This window comes from Paramormyrops kingsleyae, chromosome 9, assembly GCF_048594095.1.
Source record: "Paramormyrops kingsleyae isolate MSU_618 chromosome 9, PKINGS_0.4, whole genome shotgun sequence".
Lineage (NCBI taxonomy): Eukaryota > Metazoa > Chordata > Actinopteri > Osteoglossiformes > Mormyridae > Paramormyrops > Paramormyrops kingsleyae.
Window position 1 is genome coordinate 17,523,183 of NC_132805.1, and position 24,271 is coordinate 17,547,453.

At 41.3% G+C, this 24,271-nt stretch overlaps 2 long non-coding RNA genes across 2 annotated transcripts; both read right to left on the bottom strand.

Annotated features, from left to right (window-relative positions):
- Positions 1 to 3,234: 3,234 nt before the first annotated feature.
- Positions 3,235 to 4,263, bottom strand: LOC140592496 (uncharacterized). Its single transcript, XR_011992801.1, has 2 exons — positions 3,891 to 4,263; positions 3,235 to 3,415 (listed from the first exon to the last, which is right to left on the bottom strand). It is a non-coding gene; the product is annotated as an uncharacterized lncRNA (long non-coding RNA).
- A 2,868-nt stretch (positions 4,264 to 7,131) lies between these two features.
- Positions 7,132 to 8,065, bottom strand: LOC111836725 (uncharacterized). Its single transcript, XR_011992838.1, has 3 exons — positions 7,897 to 8,065; positions 7,600 to 7,761; positions 7,132 to 7,283 (listed from the first exon to the last, which is right to left on the bottom strand). It is a non-coding gene; the product is annotated as an uncharacterized lncRNA (long non-coding RNA).
- Between the last annotated feature and the right edge of the window lie 16,206 nt (positions 8,066 to 24,271).

A 24,271-nucleotide genomic window follows, 5' to 3' on the forward strand; every position in this document is an offset into this window, starting at 1 on the left:
GAAGAGCAACTTTGACTGAAATAACCACTCGTTACAACCGAGGTATACAGCAAAGCATTTGTGAAGCCTTGAGGCGGATGGGCTACAACAGCAGAAGACCCCACCGGGTACCACTCATCTCCACTACAAATAGGAAAAAGAGGCTACAATTTGCACGAGCTCACCAAAATTGGACAGTTGAAGACTGGAAAAATGTTGCCTGGTCTGATGAGTCTCGATTTCTGTTGAGACATTCAAATGGTCAGAATTTGAATTAAACAGAATGAGAACATGGATCCATCATGCCTTGTTACCACTGTGCAGGCTGGTGGTGGTGGTGTAATGGTGTGGGGGATGTTTTCTTGGCACACTTTAGGCCCCTTAGTGCCAATTGGGCATCGTTTAAATGCCACGGCCTACCTGAGCATTGTTTCTGACCATGTCCATCCCTTTATGACCACCATGTACCCATCCTCTAATGGCTACTTCCAGCAGGATAATGCACCATGTCACAAAGCTCGAATCATTTCAAATTGGTTTCTTGGACATGACAATGAGTTCACTGTACTAAAATGGCCCCCACAGTCACCAGATCTCAACCCAATAGAGCATCTTTGGGATGTGGTGGAATGGGAGCTTCGTGCCCTGGATGTGCATCCCACAAATCTCCATCAACTGCCAGATGCTATCCTATCAATATGGGCCAACATTTCTAAAGAATGCTTTCAGCACCTTGTTGAATCAATGCCGCATAGAATTAAGGCAGTTCTGAAGGCGAAAGGGGGTCAAACACCGTATTAGTATGGTGTTCCTAATAATCCTTTAGGTGAGTGTATATTGCTGATTGTTGACAATTTAGCCAAATACTGATCCCTGGCGTCCTTCGTAAGTTTTTCTCTGTAAGGAATTTTCTCGTTCTGCTTTTTCTTCTCCATTCTTCCTAGTGTTTGCGTCCGCGAATACCTTCAAAATGGCGAATGGGGGCGTGTCAGACAGTGCAGACACGTGACTGACAAAGACCGATAGGTGAAAATCCGCGATATAGAAAGACCATATGCATAAACTAGAATTGCAATTCTGTGTTATTAATAATCGTATATCAGAACTGTAATACGCAATACACCTTATATATGCCATGAGGTAACAAACTGTGTTTAATAAAAGCTGGATGGAAAAAAAAAAACATTGGACACGACATCAGGAATCAAATGTTTATTTTTTTCCAGATAAGAGATACAGGTACCAGCCTAAAAAAACTAAAGAAACCAATAAAAACATTGTGATATACTGTAATTTAAAACCTCTAACTGTTTGATTTTTAGCTGTACGTTTACTGAGTCACGCCTTTCTGCGGAGAAGCAGCACAAACGCCGTGAGATCGGGTGAACGAGGGATTATTAGAAGGGAGACAAAACAGGAACGTCGAAGAAGCGCAAGACGGACGTCAATGACCGGACTGCGGAAAACATACCTAACGCAGACTTACATTAGACTAATGAAAACAACTAGAAACTAATGCGTTCACTTGAGAAAAAAATTATTCTGCTCTGTTTTTCTGAATTAACGAGATAGTTTTCATGTAAAAAAAAAAAAAACGCTGTTTTTCTGAATTAACGAGATACGGTTTTCATGTAGAAAAAAATACGCTGTTATTCTGAATTAACGAGATACGGTTTTCATGTAAAAAAAATATATATATATATAGGCCTATGCATGGTCTGTTTTTCTGAATTAACCTCAAAAACTCACTTTGCCTACTTTAGAGCTCAATTTCACTGCAACAATATCACACCTTAGATTAATACAGTTTTATTTTGGTCTGGGTTAGAAACACTGGGAAATACTCGCAGCTTTAAGTAACATAGATGGCATTGTTATTAGTTTGTCGACTTTGCGCAGGTTTTGCGGTCGTTCAGAGGAAAAGCCCATTCTGATCTGCAGAACATTGCAGTGTTTCTCCAGGATCAGTTGGAACAGTATGGCATGCTTCATGGATACAAGATGATGCATCTGAAATGCATTCAGGCTGGCCATGTGGTGACTCAAGAGACAATCAGACCACGTATTTTTTAAATGAAAACTGTACCTGTGTCTGCACTGTGACACGCCCCCATTCGCCATTTTGAATGTATCGCGGATGTAAACACATTTGGTTAACAAACTTAATGTTTCATATTCAGTGTTTTTTTCTCTACAAAAATGTAACGTTTTAAGGAATTTTCAGTAATACTGTAAGTTACTAATTTTCATTACCAAAACACATCAGCCATTTAGGTGTTTAAGAATGGAAAAAGAACACCACATAAATGTCATTGGACATAACTTTATTGGTAATGTTTAAAATAAAATATAAGCTGCAAGCAGGACACAGGCTCGGTATATACAACGAGTTTATACAGATCCTTCCAGGCATCATGTAAAACGTTAGAAACCGTACTTGCAAATGTTTCTATACTTAAACCATAGTTGGGCATTGGTTTTACAGGGCACAACACACAGTGACAACCTTATCCAGCATTGCGGCTTATAATCCATGCACGCGAATATACATATACATGCACTGATACACGTATCATTACAGTTTTGCTGCTTACTTCCCAGCAAACATGCCCCTTTGGGGCCCGTGTGGGGCCACTGCGGGCAGCCCGCTGTGGGCCCCATTACCGGCGTGAAATGCGGGGCACGTGTGGGCCCCACACTGTGGGGCCCTTGTGGGGCCATTGTGGGCTGCCCACACTAAGCAAAGTGGGCCCCATTGGAGCCCATTGTGGGCCCACACTATGCCCACACTTTGGGCCAGCCTACACATACATGCCCTGCATTTTTTGGCCTGCTGGATGCTCCCCTGTGGGCATACTGTGGGCACACTGTGGGGTGTACTGTAGGCACATTGGGCATACTGTGGCCGAACTGTGGGCACACTGGACACACGTGGGTAATTGTACTGCGGACACATTGGGCATACTGTGGGCAAACTGTGGGCACACTGTGGAGACATTGGGAGGGAGGAAAACTGTGAAGCCACAGTGCTCCAGTGTCCCCGTGGGCATGCTCTGTGGGTCTTTAAGAAATAACTAAATTAGTTTGGTCCTATACTGGCAGTATACCAGAACATTATTAAAGTGTATGCAGAATATTTGCACTTATTGATAGTAGCAGTAATAAACTACAAGTAATATGTTTCAAACACATCTGTTCACAGACAGGTTAAAAGAAGAAAACATTGAAAATTGAATACAAAACTGAGTATGTGGATTGAGTACAAAATATTTTTTTATTAAACATAACAATGAGCACATAACATTACATACATACATTATCTATATTAAATTAATCCTCTCAGTGTCCTTTTGCTCCTTCCTCCATCCCGGTCTCTAGCATTCCGCAGCCATGTTTTAATGTTCTGATGTTTAGTTCAGTTGTTATATTGACTGCGCTGTCATTAAAAGAAACACATGAACACCATGAATCCTGTCAGTGTCCGTCTGCCCCCCCCCCCCACTGTATGTAGATGTTATACGTATGACTAACACTACACATAAAAAATAAAAAGATAATGTGAAAGAAATTCATAACTATTTACTGGTGAGACGAACTGCTTGTGCGGAGATGCATGATTACAGTTTTGTTTAATTTTAGAAAGTGTCTTTCTTAAAAAAATTTACCTGAACATATATACTTAAGGTAGCCTAAATCATTACCACTGCGCATCAATATAGATGTGTATATATAAAGGAATGTTTAATACTTTACCTTATATTTAAGTATAACCTATATTTAGCCAATCAAGCGGATACGCGTTGAACTGACAAGAACGGAGCAATTTAACATTCATTGTGGTTTTCAACAACTCAAAATGCGGTTAAACTGAATGCGGCTAAACATGTATATTAATGTAACATTTTACTCACAGGGAGTACCTTTAAATCGTCCTATCAAGGGATGACCAATAATTGTTTTAATTAGCTTTCGCTGTCGCTGTCGTTTTTCTCCTAACGGTCTTTCCGATTCGAAACGCCTGTCTCGAGATCGCGAGCTTCCCGCTGCACTCAAACGCCCAGCGCGTGTCCCCAATCCATCCATCCATCTTCTGTACCCGCGTGTCTTACTCAGGATCGCTGGGGGTTCGGAGCCTATCGCAGAAGCTACGGCACAGGGAAGGGAATGTACGTGTCCCCAGTGACCACACAAAATAAATGGCAGGGCCAGAACACTCTCTATGACGGGATTGTTTTCTAACCCACAGCCAAAATGAGACACACAGCTTTAGATGACAACAATAATAATAATAATAATAATAATAATAACAAAAACTATTATTATTATTATTAATAATAATAATAATAACCATCATCATCATCAATTAATTAATAATGACCATCAACAACAATAATAATTATTGATGTTGCTGTTGACAATAATGAATTATTAATAATTAATTTCATTAATCACTAATAATAATTAAATGCTATGGTACGTGACTGTGTGCAGTTCTAATTAGAAAGGGGCTGTCAGACAAAACTGCTGCAGGCCCTCCATGGGCTTACTCACTAAGGGCCTGTGCGAGTTTTCTGTGGGCAAGCCCAACTGTGGGCTTGCCCACAGAAATCCCATATGGGGGCCCCAAAGGGCAAAACTGCTGGGCCCAGCATGGGCTTGCCCAAAGGGGGCCTGTGTGGGTTTACTGTGGGCCAGCCCAACTGTGGGCATGCCCACAGAAATCCCACATTGGGGCCCCAAAGGGCAAAACTGCTGCGGGCCCAGCGTGGGCTAACCCGCATAGGCCCCACGTGGGATTAGTGTGGGTTTGCCCTGCCCACACTTGCCCACAGTAAACCCACACCTGCCCATACGGGGCCCAAATGGGCATGTTTGCTGGGTTGTCTTTAAAAAGCATTCACTCTGTAACACTACTTTAACACAAGCATATTAATCGATTTCTGCTGCCCTCCGTAGTGAGGCTAGCTTGCTAGCGTAGATTAACCAATGTGAAAATATCCACTGTAGAAGACAAAAAATGCATATTGAGTAATATTACTCAAACAAAAAAAAACATCTTAGTTACCTTTATGAAAATACCGAGAGCAAACACGCATGAAGGGAGATATCATGTTGAAAGTGATCTCCTTCCGGGGTGAGGGTAAAATGCGGATTCCGCCGGACATAAACAAAAGAGCCTTGGAGGAGCTCAGCAATGCGATTCACGTCCCGTTAGCTGCAGACACACCTTGAACACACCCCGTGATTAGGTAACATCGTATGGGTTTCTTTCTATGCCACGTGATCTGTTTACGCGGCGTGCGTCATTTGCGACACGTCTGTTTATAAACATAAAATCCATTGTTTGTAAACAGTCCGCCTTTCACTACGAAACACAATGTACTTAAAATGTGCTTAACTCTACCTTAATTTACCCCTGAAAACACACCAAACCCCTTAATTTGAATTAAGTGGGCGTTAATTTGTGAAACAGACCTCTTAATTTTACCTTAAAATTAGATTTAAGACATGACTGTGAAATCCCTTAATCTTAAATTTAAGGTGTTAATTCAGGGTGTTGTATTACTAAGGGGTAATTAAGGACACTATTAAGTAGAGTTAATTCTTAAAGTGTGAAACTATGCTTGTAAAGATTCAGGTGTAATACTCCAAGTTTCATATTTCATATTTTTGTGCTGACATTAAGTGTCATAATAAAGGTTATTTATATGGTTTATAATCTAAACTGATATGCATAATTATGAACTTTGATACAGTGCCAAATGGAGATTATTGTAAAATTACTGAAATATTGTATTAGAGTTATTTCTTTAAAAATAATGTCTTACTAGTCACTGGGTATAAAAGTTAGTAAATTGGGAAGGTTATATTTACACTACTTCACTTAGAAACCATTTTTAGTGCCATTTTTCCATCTACCAAGTGCTCCGCATATGTACAACTTTTGCAGCATTCTGTGTGTAAATAAATAGAAAGTAAACATTGAAGTATTATAAATACAACATCTGACACAAAATTGTCAGAGTGCAAAATTCTCCAAATTCAATGAATAGTTGATTTCATTCAGCAATGAAACTATAATTTTCATCTTTTAAATGTCTGATTTTTCATGTAAATTTTATATGTCTGCATGCATTTCATATTATGTAGTAAATGTTCATTCATAAAACCTGAGTGTCCTTTGAAGGTCATCACCATTTTCTTAGATTTTTTCTGAAATTTTTATTGCACATTTGATTTTGCAAAATAACACTGACTTCCAGCTTTAGACAGATGACAAATTGATTAAATGGTTAAGAACAGATGCTATTTGACTACAACCAATCATAATTAGGTGCTGATAACTGTAATTTTCCATCAACAATTCTTAAGTATACAGTGTACTATGAACAGTGTAATTGTCAGGTCCGGTGCACGAACGGGTAGCGGGGAAGGAGATTCGGGAGACGTGAATCCAAAAACGAGGTTTTATTTATAGAACGTGGAGCAGCACAAGACAAACGTCAATGACAGACCTGGGGAAACAGACTTGAACGCAGACTGAAATACACAAGATAAGCCGAAATAACAGGAAACAGGTGATCACAATTGGGGCAGTACAAGTGGTTAATGAGGGGGCGTGGCACACACGAGGATCGTACGAGCAGGTCATGACAGTAATATATACAAAGCAGTAACAAATTCAAACATGACAAAATTGAAAATGAGCACATATTTGACTGCATACTGTACTTATATTTTCGAAACATTAGACAGTTAACCTATTTACAGACATGTGACTCCAGCCACTGTGGCTTCCCAGGGACAGGCACATTCAGGAAATAAATTTTGTCATCCTCAAATGCTACGAACAAAGGTGCTGACAATGATGACATTTGGATAAAATCCTGTCCCACCTTTTCCCTTTTGCAGAAGTACATGTGTACTTCTTCATCAATTTCTGGAGTTGGGAAAATGTCTACCACAGCAAATGTGTTATTTGTGTGTGCTACAAAATACTGAATTTCACCAAATGTTGCCTCTGAAACCTGCACATAGCAAGATTTCTTATTATATTTGGCCTTGTGCCGTGCTGCAGAGAACAGTAGAGGCTGATTGTGGCCCTTCTTCTGCACTCGGAAGGTCTTGTGGCACACCACGATTTCCATCTTCTCATTGCTGTCTGGCAGAAATTTGGTCAAGAGCATTAACTGATTTGGACTTGGATGTTGTTTTGTCCAGGTCTGGGTATTCAGGGATAGTCCATGATGATCCTCATTATGGACTGTTTCTGAACTGTAGGCAAACAATGTAAAGTCCAGGACCTAAAAATGAAAATAGATTTTTCCTACGTTTGTGCATATTCACATTTTTCCCAGTTACACCAAGCTACAATTTCATGGCTTGTAAAGTTGTACAGTGATTTGTCTGGTACACTATGGTGCTGAAAAAACACTAAGAGGGTTTACTACTAAGGCAACACTCACTATTATGAGTATATCTGTACTTTAAATTAATTAGGAATAAAATTGTTTCTGCTAAATGAGCAAATGCATGAATAAAGCATGTTTTTCATATACTAGAATTATAACCTTAAGCTTACATATGACCTTCTTGCAAATACAAATACATATAATTTACCTGGTAAGTCCGCATTATTGTACTCGCCATGTCACGCTTATTGAGTGCACGCCTCACAACCCAGCTGTTTGCTCTCTCAAATGGAAACATCCATGTAGACACAAGAGGTCCATTCTCTCTTACTGATTGGGGCAGGTGTAGTAGGAGGTGGGTCGTGATGTTCTATTGTTAAAACACAAAAGACACAAAACACAAAAATTAAATGGCAAAATAGAGTAATATGACAATGACAAATAGGACCTTAGTACAACTAACAATATTAATATTATATCATATTGTTCAAAGCATTGTATTCACCTGAAATGAAAGAGGCCAATCCCTCTCCATGAGGGCACAAGCTAAAGGTACAATTTCATCAAGATTCTCGAGGTCCACTTCAGTAAATGATTCAGCATAGCAACACTGAATCGCTTTCTGCCACATGAAAAGGCTATGCCGCTGTTGTTGCTCAAGCATTCCTTTCAGGCACCATTGGAAAACCCCAGAAATCTGAAACTGAAAAGCAAGAAAAAGAAAACACTCCATAAAATGTTACTACAATTTACAACATGTTTTTGCCTTGGTAGCATCAATATTCTACATACAGTAGTTTTAAATTCAGTGTTGGCAGAGACATATCAAACCGCAAGAAACAGAAAAAATGAGGTTATAAAATGTAAGAATTATGTTGCGTAAGTTACATACCTCATGGATAGCCGATGTGTTGGGCAGATTCTGGGAGAAGACTGGTCCAGCATTGAAACTCGACCCCACTGGAGCAATGACACCAGTTGCTCTTAGATTTGCCTCCTTAAGCTCCCTTTCTGTAAGAGCAAACCTTTGAGGTGGAATTACCTGGTGGACATGGTCTGCCATCTGCCAAGAACTAATAACCTTCTTTGAATCACACAGGAAGTCCTTGAGATGGGAGAATGACTGTTTGATGACATGCATACCATCTGGGTGCGATTGTCTGACCTCATTGTGATATGGCAGAGACTGCATTGGATATGGACCAAATACTCCTTTTTCTTTGGCTAACTGTGCCCTTTCAAGTTTCGTGGGTGCATTTTGATATTTAGCCCTTTGGAATACCCTCTCTTCATAGGTAGTGTTTCCAGGATGCTCTCTGGATTCTGACAGCATTGCAATCATCCCACATCTTGGATTGCACTCAGTGGTTGGGAACAGCTCCTCTTGAGATCGCAAAGGATGTGCTGTCTCCAAAAATCTCCGATTTCCAGGAAAGACTGTTTTCCCAAGGCACCTGCATTTGAATCCTTGTAATTTGCACCAAGGACATGCCCTTAGCCCCATTGGTCCAACGCAATGTAGCAGTTTGCATCTGCCCATGAAATCTGTAATGAACCGTACTATTGCCACACGTAGAGGAAAATATTCATGATGGAAGGCATCATATGTAAGTCTGCCATTTGAGGAGTGAAGCTCTTGCACTAGCACTTCCATATATGGGTCAAGGCTTGGAGGCTCTTTTTTTCCCTCTCCTTCTATTACCCCACACAACATCAGATGTCCCATTTCATTCCGCATACACGTGGGCAAATTGAAAATCTTTATGTACATGGGCCAGATGCTACACTCTTTCCCAATTGTTTTACAAGGATTTACTCCATCAGTTGCAAAACCAATTGCAATTCCTCTCTGGTCACCCTGAAACATTCCCCCAGGAGAAAACCACCTCCGCCACTCACATGTGTTTTGTATATCTATGATTACTTCAGGTTCTTCCAAACAGTGTGATTGTAGAAGTTCAGCTATTTTGGGGCTTGAATACAACCTAACTATACGAGGGATTACTGGCAGATAGCTGAATGTTTTTATTGGTAAATTCCGATCATTCAGTCGTTTGTTGCCACAAGCTGGACACTGTGCAAGGCATTTATCTTCATCCCTGAAGTAAACATAGTCACCCTTTGGGCAGACATGGTAGACAGAGAGGGGTATGAGGAAGGGATTAATGACTGAAATCATTTCACTATATGAGGAGGGCATCTTATTACCCACTGGCAACAAGAATGATTGCTCTGTGGCCAAAACTGAATTGAGTGCAGCCTTTGACATTCCAGGGTGCTCTACGAATGTCTTGAGGTGGCGACATACAGCTTGGAGGACAGTGGTACTGGATCCTTCATAAATGTTTGTTTTGTATGACCAGTGAGATGTTATAAGACTACAGTCATATGATGGGGTCACCTGGAAACAGTTTGAGGTGGAGCTCTGGGAGAAGTCTTCTGAGGTAAACTCCTGGGAGAGTTCTATTGAGTTGGCTACCTGAGAGACTTCTTCTGAAGTAGATACTGGGGAGAGCTCTTGTGAAATGGACACTTGGAAGACCTCTTTAGAACCAGACTCATGCGTGACCTCTTCAGAGTAACATGACTTAGAAACTTCTCCAGACAAAGACATGTGGAAATCCTGTTCAGACACTTGATTGGTAACTTCAGGGATGGAATCCTGTGAGTAAACCTCTTCTTCAGATGTTGAATGCTCCTCTGAGGATTCAGAATACTAGAAAAACATTAAACGAAAAAAAAAAGTGTTACACACAAATTCATTCCTTAATGTTGCAGATTTTTGCTGTTGTTAATGTTTAATTGATATTGGTAAATGTTATAATTTGGAAAATTATAGTTTTGCTAATTTTCTGTTTTTGATCAATATCTGGGTAGAATTTCCAAAAAGAGAAAAAAATCTAGCAAAAACTGGAAAGAGAAGAGACACAGGATCGGGGAAAGAGGACTTTAATCGGGAGAGGTATACAAGGCAAAACAGGACTTCAAACAACGCTAAGACGTTAATGACAGAACTGGGGATACATACTGAGATGTGGACTTAAATACACAGGACTTAATAAAACAACAAGAAACAGCTGATAACATCGGGGTTTCACATGAGGTTAACGAGGGGGGCGTGGTTAACGAGGGGGCGTGGCACACAGGAGGATCGTCCAAGCCGGGCGTGACAATACTTACTTGATGTATTGTAAAGCGCATCTCATGTAGAACAGAAATGTAGTTAGCCAAGGATACAATCTGAAGATAAAAAGCAGCATGAATGCTTCTGTTTGTGTGATGCATGGCCAAAATGAAAAGTGTAAAAACTTATAAGAACATTTTTTTATCTTAGTAAAATCACAGATAAATTAGACTGTACGGATGAATCAGGTCATAAACCTACCTTTCTATTCTCTTTTTTAAAGTGAGCCTTTATTGTCCTGAAAAAATACATTCTTTTTCCTCCACAGACAGAACAAACACACTGGAGTCTTGACTTCTGGTGTCTCCTGTAAATTAAAATGTTTTTGTGGTCACATTTATGGCAATGTAGCTACTTAAAATTTAATTATATTAAATTTTTAATTATATTAATTATATTTTTGGAGATGTAGTGGCAAAAGTGGTAGTGCAATTTTGTGCAGGGTTTTCATTTTACAGAAATTGCTTGTAAGAGTAAATATATTAATTGGTTGTAGTTGTTATTATAGTATGTCCCCAACCATCACCTGGAATCATTTGCAGGTATCTCCAGATTTTAAAACCACCAGCTGGGATTCATACAGCTGTGGTCAGTTACAGATGTCATTACAGATGCTTTGTGGAACTGATCCGCCACAAAATTAAGAAATTTTTTGAAAAATTAAGATCCTAAGTCTTTTATTTCCTTTTGAGGAACTTGTTGGTCTTCTTCAAACCATATGTCAGTTGGACGTTTAAAATGAATAACAAAATAACATTTAAATCTGAGTTTAAAGTGGGGAAATTGGTTAACCAAAAATTCATGTTTACTAAAAACTAATATCAAGATCATGTTCAACATAAACAATAACATGGATATTGACTTGTATTAATTGTATTTTAGTACATTTAGTGGAAATAGAAAATTCATTCTTACCGTCGTTTTAATTTTGATGAGTCCATTTTTGGAGAGTGTCTTGCTTGTCTTACTGATGCAGACACAAAAGTACATAAGTCTTACATAAGTCTTGCAGAATCTCTAAGGTATCTGCTCCACAGCAACCGCAGTACCAATCAGTACCACTTTACAGATTTTATTGGTTGGCATCTGTGTCGTGATTAGTTGGAGATATTGTGCTATAGCAACAGCAGTAATATCTCCAACCAATCAAATCCCTTTGTGCCAACCAATGAAATCTGGTTATGCAAGAAGCAGCCAATCAACGTCTACGGAAATATACGGAGTAAGCCAGAAATGTTAAGTGTTGCTATCAGAAACAGCACCAAAGACACCAATAGGAATTAGACCCGCCCACTCAATCCTTCGTCAAAGCGGCGATGACACGAAGAGACGATGGAGAGGTATGTTCACTCATTTCCACAGTCCACTAAAAATTACAGAAAAACAAAACCAAGAATTTGAATTGTCTATAACTATCAATATATGGCCATAGTTTATGAATTAAGATATGAAGTTTACTTACATGGAGCTACATGCTAAAGTTAATTAGCAACCCTGACTTACTTGAATTAGTAAATCTCTGTGGTAATTTTCCTTCCAAGAGCTTTTTATTAACCCCAAACATGACTTAAACCCTTTCAATATCCTTCATTTTGTTTTTAAGTAAGGTCTAATTATTTTTATAAAAAAATCTAAATATTAAAATTATTTTTGAACATTTGCCTGAAGTGCCTATTTTGCCCGCCCATTTCCATAACTTTCACTGGTGTCGCGTGGCTGTAGGATCGCCTCGCAAATGTGTATGTGGAGCCGTAAATTTACCTTAGGTCAGGGGTCGGCAACCTTTTTAAAGCAGGGTTTGAGATACGATTTTTTTTTATGTGATAGGGGCACATATGCATTTAACACAAAAACACAAGTTCAAGTTCAAGTACTTACAAAAAATAAAGAAAACCAGTTTCGGGGGGCATGTCAGTTTTAAATCACTCGGACGCGTAACAGCGCAAAGGTGACTAATATTACAACATTGTTCAGTTCTGTAGCGATAGTCTTCACCCTCATCCCTTCTTTCGTTCGGCTCTGCAGTAGTCTGCCCTTCACTCTCCTTCACTACTGCTGTGCTGACGAGCAGTGCAAATGTAATCACAACTCAGCTGGCTATTATATGTAAATCGGAGAAAATATAATATTTTTTTACAAAGATCTGGGAAGGCGTGGTGACGATTTACTACAAAAAAGTATTTGAAAGAATTAGGAATCCCAATAAATGTTGAAGCGTACATCCAATCTCCAGGTGCTTAAGAAAACTCCGGAAAGCATGCTATTTAACCAGAGAAGTAATCTCGTTTTGGTGAATGACTTTGAGGAAGATGTTAATTATGCAGTTAAGAAGCGGACTGTCTCATTCACATATAGTTAAAGAAATATCTAAATGAAAAATAATATTAACCCATATATAATACTGTCGTAAATAAATTATTTATCATAATTATGTTGACATAAAAATGCGAATGCCGCTATCATTCTGAGAAGAGCCACAGTGACGTGGTCAAAGAGCTGTATGTGGCTCGCGAGCCGCAGGTTGCAGACTCCTGCCCTAGGTTGTCCGACATGTTGGTTTTTCGGCGCACAAAGTGGGCATGTCGGAAAGTATGCAAACGCACAGCGTTGCACATTTGTAATGTAGCGTCGTGCTCCCTGACCATCGCGTGAATCGACCCAGGGCGTGAATTACAGAGTGGCTGACAGGGGAGACCTTTTATTTCAGGAACCTTACATAAAATAAGATGTGAACAAATTTCAAGAGAGCTCCCCTGTAATCCAAACCATGGCCTTCAAACTACTTGATAAAATATTGTTAGCTAGCACTAGTATTCTTTTTAAAAAATGGTTTGTGTGTTCACAGCAACCAGATTTATGCAGGAATGTCAGCGGAGGAACTCTGCCAAAACATTGGCAGAATGAACCAAGAGCTGGCTCATGAACTACAGTATATGGTAATGTTAAATTGATAGCTCCTACCAGTGTTGTGTTTAGGATAAATATGCTAAATTTGGTGATGCAGTCTTCTCAGTTGCCCCTTTGTCCGCCTTACTTACTGTTGCTTTGCCTGCTAAATGCTCACTCTGCGTGCCTTAATTATATTATGGTGCTTTATTATTAATTTATTCATGATCATTGTTATTTTTTCAATCTCTGTGTGGCCATAATGTTTTGGGTCTTATAGTTACAATCATGTGGATTAATCTATTTTGTCTGTGTTTTACCATGAAGAACAAGGCGTGACAGGGGATGATTTTGTGGATATTGGGGAGCAAGATGTTTACATTTTGTTCCCCAAAAACTTCAGGCTGCGGAAATCTCTAATTTCCATTTTAAAACTAAAGGCAAGTAAACGGTTTGATAGCAAGCACTGTATTTTTTTCCTTGTGGTTTCACAGACTTACTGCTGTCAAGTCATGGTTACAGAATATATCATATTTAGTTTCATGATCTTTCCCTCAAGCAATCTGGAGTGGAAGCAGAAGACTTCCTTAAAAATAAGAAGGGGAAATCAGCAGCAACAACCGAACAAAAGAGATTCAGTGTAAGTATTACACAGTCCTGGAAATAGAAAATAAAGTGGACAGAGCTGTTAGAATACAGACAGTGCAGGTAGAAATAGAATCAGTAGAATAAGTGGTTATCACATCAGAAATACTACTGCCATTTATTCTGCTGATTCTATTTCTACCTGTACTCCTCTGTATTCTAACATTTTTGGTGCAAAACTGATATCTTTCTTATTGCTACACATCACCAGGCTGTTGTAAGGTCATCCCTGGGTGCATCAAAAATGTGGACCACTGCCTGCAAGGGAGCTGAAATTGATTGGGACCCTGTCATAAGCAAAGTTTGTACCTCATAAATTTGTTTAAAATCAATGTGTCTAATCAAATAGTTTCATTTCTGTATCTTACTTATATACCACATAAAGCACAATGAGTGCTTAAAATTTCGATTCACAAGATAAAACATCAAATAAAGTGTTTTAACAGAATATTTCATGTAATTTCAAGGTCACAGCAGAGTTGCCCTGCCTCATCGGCAAAGAACAAGAAATTCGTCAAAAAGCATTAAAAATGCTCCAAAACAGGAGGGAGTACCTCCGAAGGTCAGGAAAGATAATACATACTGTACATGGGTAACTTGCAAGCAAGTTAAAATTATTCAAGCCTCTTACAATCCGATTAAATCATCAATCCAGCATACAGACCTAGTCAGCCAAGGCTGAAAAATTTTCCTGTTCATGTTCTTCTTCACTTCTCATGTCATGGCATAACTTCATTTCTATTGATTGCATTGTCTAGAAGACAGGGAGGACTTCAACTTCACTTGAACAATATGTAGCTTTTTCTGTATTTGTATCTTATGATTGTGTAAGATAGTAATACATTTCATAATTGAGCTTCTTAAATATTCTGCAGTCGACAGCCCAACTGATATTTTTGCAATCTTAAACCTATCAGGATCAATACAGTATATGTGCATACATATTTTATGTGTTTACAGGCATGTAAGACTGCTGAAAAAAGATGGGAGAACAGTAGCCCTTGGCAAAGTTGTTGGAGGTAAAATGTGTTTTTACATTTTCCCAATCCTGTTGCTTGATTCACTGTACTGCACAGTTTCAGGTTTTGAACTTAATTTTGAATAATGTTTCAAACTGCTACATACCTGAAATGTTTGTGGTTTCTTGTAGAAAGAACAGAAGCACTTGAGGTATGCCTCCAGGACATCACACCTCCATTTAAGCACCTTTACAAAGTAAGTAATTTCCTTTAAATATCATCAAAGTATATTTTTTTTCTGGGCAGCTCTTAGACTGGGTTTCCATGGGACATTATAAGGATTAGAAGTAATTAAACCAATTTGGTGAAAATTATGGTCTTACATAGCATTAAAAATAGTTTAATTGACAAATAAGAGTCCTCACACCTGGGTTTGAACAGCTGACCTACAGGTTATCCCAAAAATCTGCATACACACCGGCCCTTTGCTCTATACCATTGTGAGTCCAAATCACAAGTACTCACCTAGCATTTACTGACACAAGTTGATGTAAATGTAACGAGTGGGACTTTAGGACCCAGGAGTGAGTGAGTAGAGTGTATATATGACGGTAATTCCGGTCGGTCAAAGGCGTTTCGATTCAGCTGTAGGCAGGGGCAGTTGGAGGGAGTGAAGCCGCGGCAGGTCTGTGTGGATCCGGGGTTAGTGTGCGGCTGGTGTGTGTGATTGACGCGGAGTTAATTCTGGTGTCGTTGCTGTACGGCGAAGGCCAACGTGGGCATTACATGCCTGGGTGGATCTCCAGTAGAGTGGGGGACTACATTGGGCTGCAGGTGCCGGAGGCCACATAAAGAAAAATAAACTGGTTTCAGGGAGCACATTTTAACATGGCCGCTATTCCATTTTTAGTAAATACCTTATGTATAGAACATTATGGATTTGCTGACACCTACAAAAACCCCGTAAGAACAAGCATAAGGCTATATAAACTTTTTGACTAGCTGTTTCATTTTAATTTCATACATCTTACTGACTGATCCGAAAGTTAATACATTTTGATGTACAAGTTGTAGTAATTGCATGTTTGGACAAGCTCTATCCTCCTAATATTTTTTCTTCTTTACCATTATAGGCAGGGGAAAAAGTGAAATGGAGGAAAAAATACATAGATGGGCTAAGTAAGCAGCAGGAGCAAGGAGCAGAAGACAAAGATAGAGGCGAGAAGACAGATGAGGAGAGAAAAGAAGTGGAAGAAGGAAGCAACAAATTTAAAGGAGGGAGAGGCTATGAATACGTTAATTATAGCCCACCAAAGGCTTTTCAACCCCAAGGAGGCAAGCGGCCTGTAAAAAAAAGAAAGCTTTTTTCGTTGTAATTCATTTATGCATAATAATAAACAATATTTTATCATATTGGTTTGTGATTTATTATGCTTTATTTTTTACCTAAACATTTCAGCACACAATTAAAATTAAGTGATATTTTTATAAGGATATTTTAAGTGCTTAAGAACTTAAAACAGTCTTAAATAACCTCTTAATTAATAAAAAATAATGGGCAAAATAAAGAATTTTAAGGGTTTACGGACCCTTATAATACTACTGAACTATCCCTTAATTTATTAGAATTAAGGGGAGATGTAAGTCATTTTAAGTAGTAAAGGAACCTTACAGTACTCTTAAACTGCCCCTTAATACTCAGAATTAAAGGGCAATGTTATGTTGAAACAATCTTAAATTGCCCCTTAATTCATAAAAAATTAAGGGATGAAATAAGGATTTTTAAAATGTAAATTTAAGGGGCAAATTTGAAAAAGTAAGGGGAAAATTCAGTAGTTTTACACCTTAATTGGCCTTAATCTGTGCACCTTTTCCCTTAATTTCTCTTAATTTCACATATAGCAGTAATTAAGGTAATTTTAAGGGGTAAAAATTAAGGGGTTTGATTTCGTAGTGTTTTACCCTCACCCCTCCTTCCGTCTCATTGCTGTGACCCAGGCCACCCGACGCCTCTTCGTTACCTCCTATATCTGCTGTCCATATCCTCTTTTCCAAGTGGGAAACTGAAAAAATCTCATGTTGTAGTCCACCTTTTTGCCATTTCTACCATGTGACTTAGTATGACAGCCGTTCACATAGTGTCCCATTTTACAAGAAATAATGCCGGTGTTCTGAAATTTTTTCCTACCTAAAATATTTTCCTACCCGTAATGGAAATTTATTACCTTATCTGTTATTTTCTCCTACCTTGTGATAATATCCTACCAGCATAAATATCTGCTCCCCACTCTAAGGGTGGTACAGTAGGACATTATTATAGGGTGGTAGGACATTATTATAGATGCAAACACTCCATAAATATCTGCTCCCCTCTCTGTTAAGGGTGGTAGGACATTATTATAGACATAAATACTACATAAATATCTGCTCCCCTCTCTGTTTAGGGTGGTAGGACATTATTATAGATGCAAACACTCCATAAATATCTGCTCCCCTCTCTGTTAATGGTGGTAGGACATTATTATAGATGTAAACACTTCATAAATATCTGCTCCCCTCTCTGTTATGGTTGGTAGGACATTATTATAGATGTAAAAACTTCATAAATATCTGCTCCCCTCTATGTTAAGCATGGTAGGACATTATTATAGATGTAAACACTTCATAAATATCTGCTCCCCTCTCTGTTATGGTTGGTAGGACATTATTATAGATGTAAAGCCTTCATAAATATCTGCTCCCCTCTATGTTAAGCATGGTAGGACATTATTATAGATGTAAACACTTCATAAATATCTGCTCCCCTCTCTGTTATGGTTGGTAGGACATTATTATAGATGTAAAGCCTTCATAAATATCTGATTATTAAAAAAATGATACAGTAAAAATTTACCAAAATATGGCCACTTACACTCAGTTATACCTACTATAAGATGGCAATGGCAGATTTTTGGGATGTTCTGAAATGAAGGAGCAGGGGTCTCTAGAAATAGCTGAAAGCTGCAATCAGACCCTTGTGGAGAATGGAGTGTTGGTGCCGAGTTTAGGAGGTGATTATGAAAAAATGCTACAGTAAAAATTCACCAAAATGTGTCCGCTTACACTCTGTTATACCTACTATAAGATGGCAATGGCAGATTTAAGGGACGTTTTGAAATGAAAGAGCAGGGGCCTGTAAAAATAGCTGAAAAAAAAGAAGCACTTAAGGTGGACCGGAAAAATCTGCAGCTGCGAATAAGTAGCCAACTTCAGCCTCGTATGAAAAGCTCTATAAAAGTAGAAATGTGTTTATTTTATGATAAGATAACGTGAGCCAACTGGCTAGTAGTTGCCTTTTAACTGAAAAAATTCACTCCAGTCATCAGAGAAAAAAGTTACTAACGCACTACATCAAAACATTTACATTGCAATAATGTATGGCATAAAATAAACTTAACTATATCATTCAGTAATACAAATAATAAAACAACATACCGTTCACATTGGCCTCAAGAACTAAGTTAGCGCTTGATTCCCCTGCACTTCCTGTTGCGGCTGGGCGTGCACCTGACGTCAGTGGCTGAAAGTGCACGTTCTGCAGCCAGACCCTTCTCAAACTGTTTGCCTAGCTGCAGTGATCACGCAATGGGATTTGTAGTTTTATTACCACACAGACACCGGTGCAGACAAGAAAACACAAGCAACGGATTAGTTTTACAGCGTTTTACTATTTTATTTTCTGCGGACAACGCTTTTTGGGAATGAACGGAGGTAAGAATTTTAAGACTAGGACTAGGGTCACCGGGGCCCCACCCTGGAGCCAGGCCTGGGGGAGGGGCCCGTTGGCGAGCGCCTGGTGGCCGGGCCTTGGCCCGTGGGGACCGGCCGGGCACAGCCCGAAAGAGGCATGCGGGACTGTCCCCAGGTGGGCCCACCACCCGCAGGGGGAATGTCAGGGGTTCGGTGCTTTGTGGATCGGGTGGCGGCCAAGGGAGGCCCTGGCAGTCCGATCCCCGGCTGACAAAACTGGCTTTCGGGACATGGAATGTCACCTCTCTGGTGGGGAAGGAGCCTGAGCTTGTGGGTGAGGTTGAGAGGTATCAACTAGATATAGTCGGGCTTACCTCAACACATAGCTTGGGTTCTGGAACCAATCTCCTGGAGAGGGGCTGGATGCTCTTTTATTCTGGAGTTGCGGTGGGTGAGCGACACCGGGCTGGGGTGGGGCTATTGGTGGCCCCACAGCTCGGTGCATTAACAAAGGAGTTTACCCCGGTGAACGAGAGGGCTGTTTCCCTGCGCCTTCGGGTCGGGGATAGGTCTCTGACTGTCATCTGCGCTTATGCATCGAATGTCAGTTCAGAGTACCCGGCCTTCTTGGATTCCCTTAGCGGTATGCTATTTGGCGTGCCGCGGGGGGATTCCATCGTTTTGCTGGGGGACGTCAATGCTCACGTGGGCAATGACAGTGTGACCTGGAAGGGGGTGATTGGGAGGAACGGCCTCCCTGATCTGGATCCGAGTGGTGTTCTGTTATTGGACTTCTGTGCAATGCATGGTTTGTCCATAACGAACACCATGTTCGAGCATAAGGGTGTCCATAAGTGGACATGGTACGAACATGCCCGGGGCTACAGGTCGATGATCGATTTCATAATCGTATCATCTGATCTGCGGCCTTCCGTCTTGGACACTCGGGTAAAGAGAGGGGCAGAGCTGTCAACTGATCACCACCTGGTGATGAGTTGGCTCAGGTGGCGGGGGAGGATGCCGGTCAGACCTGGTAGACCCAAGCGCATAGTGAGGGACTGCTGGGAACGTCTGGCAGAGGCTCCTGTTCGCCGGAGCTTTAACTCGTGCCTCCGGCAGAATTCCAACTGCATGCCAGGGGAGGTTGGGGACATTGAGTCTGAATGGACATTGTTCCGGACCTCCTTTGTGGAAGCGGGCGTACGGAGCTGTGGCTGCAGGGTGGTCGGTGCCAGTCGTGGCAGTAACCCCCATACCCGATGGTGGACACCAGAGGTGAGGGGGGCCGTGAAGCTGAAGAAGGAGGCTTACCAGGAATTATTAGCCCGGGGGTCTCCGGAGCCAGCTGACGGGTACCGGCGCGCCAGCCGGAAAGCAGCTCGGACGGTCGCAGAAGCAAAAACCTAGGTGTGGGAGGAGTTCGGTGAGGCCATGGAAAGTGACTTTCAGTCGGCCTCAAAAAGGTTCTGGCAAACCATCCGGAGTATCAGGAGGGGGAAGCAACTCCTGGTTCCTACTATTTATAGTGGGGGGGGGGGGGGGGCTGCTGTTGACCTCACCTGGGGACATCACCAGGAGGTGGAAGGAATAATTTGAGGACCTCCTCAACCCTGCCTCAGATACATCTACGCACACTGCCTTTGAGACATCTGAGGGCACAGAGCCCGAGGGTGCTGGGGGGGGCTTGCACATCACTGGGGCTGAGGTGGCCAGGGTGGTTAAAGAGCTCCGTGGTGGCCGGGCCCCATGGGTGGATGAGATCCGCCCGGAGTACCTGAAGGCTCTGGATGTTGTTGGGCTGTCGTAGCTGACACACCTTCTCAACAGTGCGTGGAGGTCAGGGACGGTGCCGCTGGATTGGCAGACCGGGGTGGTGGTCCCCTTATTTAAGAAAGGGGACCGGAGGGTGTGTTCCAACTACAGGGGGATCACACTTCTCAGCCTCCCAGGGAAAGTCTATTCCGGGGTACTGGAGAGGAGGGTGAGATCGATAGTCGAATCTCGGATTCAGGAGGAACAATGCGGTTTTCGTCCTGGTCGTGGAACACTGGACCAGCTTTATACCCTTGCAAGGGTACTGGAGGGGGCCTGGGAGTTTGCCTATCCAGTCTACATGTGTTTTGTGGATTTGGAAAAGGCTTACGACCGGGTTCCCCGAGGTACTCTGTGGGGGGTGCTTTGGGAGTATGGGGTCCAGGGTCCGCTGTCGTGGGCGATTCGGTCCCTGTATGAACGGAGCAGAAGCTTGGTCCGCATTGCTGGTAATAAGTTGGACGTGTTCCCAGTTCGGGTTGGGCTCCGCCAGGGCTGCCCTTTGTCATCGGTCCTGTTTATAATATTTATGGACAGGATTTGTAGGTGCAGCCAGGGTGTTGAGGGTGTCCAGTTTGGTGGCCTCAGGATTGCCTTGCTGATTTTTGCAGATGATGTCGTCCTGTTGGCTTCATCTGCTGGGGATCTCCAGCATGCACTGGGGCAGTTCGCAGCCGAGTGCGAAGCGGCAGGGATGAGGATTAGCACCTCCAAGTCCGAGACCATGGTACCCAGCCGGAAACGGGTGGTTTTCCCTCTTCGGGTGGTGGAAGACGTACTGCCTCAAGTGGAGGAGTTTAAGTATCTCGGGGTCTTGTTCACGAGTGAGGGTAGGCGAGATTGGGAGCTGGATAGATGAATCAGAGCGGCGTCTACAGTTTTGCAGGCGCTTAACCGGTCCGTCGTGGCTAAGAAAGAACTGAGCCGATAAGCAAAGCTCTCGATTTATTGGTCCATCTTCGTCCCTACCCTCACCTATGGTCATGAACTATGGGTAATGACCGAAAGAATGAGATCGCGAATACAGGTGGCCGAAATGAGGTTTCTCCGCAGGGTGTCTGGGCTCTCCCTTAGGGATAGGGTGAGAAGTTCGGATATCCGGGAGGGCCCGTGCATGTCCTACAGGGAGGAGGCCCTGGGGCAGACCCAGGACTCGCTGGAGGGATTATATCTCTCGGCTAGCCTGGGAACTCCTCGGTGTCCTCCCCGAGGAGCTGGTAGAGGTAGCTGGGGAGAGGGAGGTCTGGGTGTCTCTCCTGAAGCTGCTACCCCCACAACCCGAACCCCGGACAAGCGGCAGATAATGGATGGATGGATGGGTAAATTAAATTTAAGACCTAGGATGAAAATCTGGGCATTTTAAAGACATTTTAAGGCCTTAAATTTAACTTCATGAATTTTTACTTTTTAAGACCCCGTGGGAACCCTGTAGATATACTGTATAAAGTCACTATACTGGAGGGTGAACAGAATTTGTTGCGAATTGTATTTAGTTTTTAGTGCATTTTCAGTACTTTGCCAGATTTGTGTAATTAAATCATAAAATATGATTATGCTGTCAAAATTTAGTAAAGATCTGAAATTCACACTGAAAATACTTGTTTTTGTAGATATTCAGATGATTATGTGCAAATGTTAGCTTTTCAGAAACAAGCATTAACAGCATGAATTTCATGCTTTTAAAATATGACCACTTCCATACACAATAGGGTTGATAAAGCAGGGCATGGTACACAATGCTGTCCATTCAGCAACTGCAACTATTACAAGAATGTTATAATCAAACTTACCGCATGGACTAGAAGTTTGTTATGTAGCCATCTCTTATTTGTTTTGGTGACTGCTGGGAGATCTCAAGATATGCAAAGATCTGAGAGTGTCCTGCTGTTCCTGAATAAGTTCTTTAACTTCAAGCTAGAATCAGGATTACGCAAGTTATTACACTTGCCCAAACAATACTAAATTGCTTTGCAAAATGAATGTTATATACCATTTTTATGATGCTCCTGATGTGTTAATCAGAACAGTCTTCTGGAACAATTGTTGCCATTTCAGGGTCCCCATTGAATAGTGTGTGAATTACAGCTGGACTTAATCCTGTGACACGGGGGCCATGATGCAGAAAGGTGTGGTCTAACATTGTCCTTGCAACTTAAAAGAGGTTGCTCTCAATAATTACCTGATGCTGCAGGAACAAGGTGGTCAGGCTCACCCTCAAAGAGCAAAGTTCGGCCTGTTCCTCCTGTAGGATCACACATGCACATACGATAGAGCTTAAATTCCAGGTGGCCTGAGACAAGGCCTACCCTGGTATGAGAGGTACTTGCTGACCTAGACACAAAAGGGGGGTTAGTGACCCCACACACACAAACACACACACAGATAACAAGGGAGGCCAGCATTTAAACTTTCAGGGCCCAAAGATTTAGGGACCTACGGACAGCAGAGTGGACCTCAAGGATAGGGGTCCCTCAACTTGACACGCAACCCCCTCCCCATACATCCTGCCTTACATACCACTCACCCAACAGGCCAACACCCTAAAGAAAGTCGGCTTTTGTATACCCTGTGTATTTCTTTGCGTATGATTGCTAGTCTCAATATACAGGTTATGTTTGTGTGTGTCCTTAGACAATCTTAGTTTTGTGTGCCACCCTTATAACCATGTTCACGGAGTATCACCTATTTTACCCCTCACACTTAAACACTTACATGATATATTTGAATAAACAAATATGTATAGCTGCCACTGCATATACTGTATGTTCTTGTGGTTATACCAGAAGAATATTGAAAATTAAATAGTGTAACCAGGTATCTCAGTGTGTCCTAACTTTGAGATTCTTCTTTCTTTGTTTAAACATGATTTAAGTCATTTTTAAAATATGTGTACCTGTGAGGAACTCCTTTCGTAATGTCCCGGTATCAATGCCTGCCTCCCCTATGAATGTGATTTTTAACTGATTAGTAGGTGATGCCTTCTTTTGTCGCTTCCATTGAGCAAGAGCCCGCTCCACCATAATGGATCTTGATACAGTGAGTGGAAATTCTTTCTCTTTGTTAACAGCAGCACAGATGGCTTGCAGGACATCATCAAGGCTGGTGGAAAAATGAATGCCTGTTAAGAAGTGTGATTCTGGAATGCATGTTGTGTGTTAGAAGTATTCAATCTGTTATGCATACCACGTGTTGCATGTAGGGGTTGCACAGACTAGTCGATAGGCACCACAATGACGTTTTCAGCTTGATGTCGACTAGTCGCTGATCACGTGGGTGACACATATAGGAACACAACGCAGTCGCAGAATGGATGCAGACCACTGTTCTTTTATTAAGGAAACAGCAACAACAGCAAGGAAAAAACAGGGAGGGATACAAAGGAGGATAAAAGGCGCCCGGAATGGTCGTCTTTGCAGGCTCTAGCATGTGTATTGTTTTATGAGTACTGCAGTATTTTCTTTTGCACTTAAATGGAAGCAAAAAAGCAATGTATTTTGGGAAGAGAAGTTTTTTTACGATGTCTGTCGCAGATGGATGCAGTTATTTCTCTTCAGGTTTCTTTTTACCTGGGATGTGAGATTTGAGTGAAATTTAACCGGTGACTTAGTTTTAGTCTTTATTTTATTTCATAACCTTTAGCTTTTGTTTATTACGATCAATAGTTC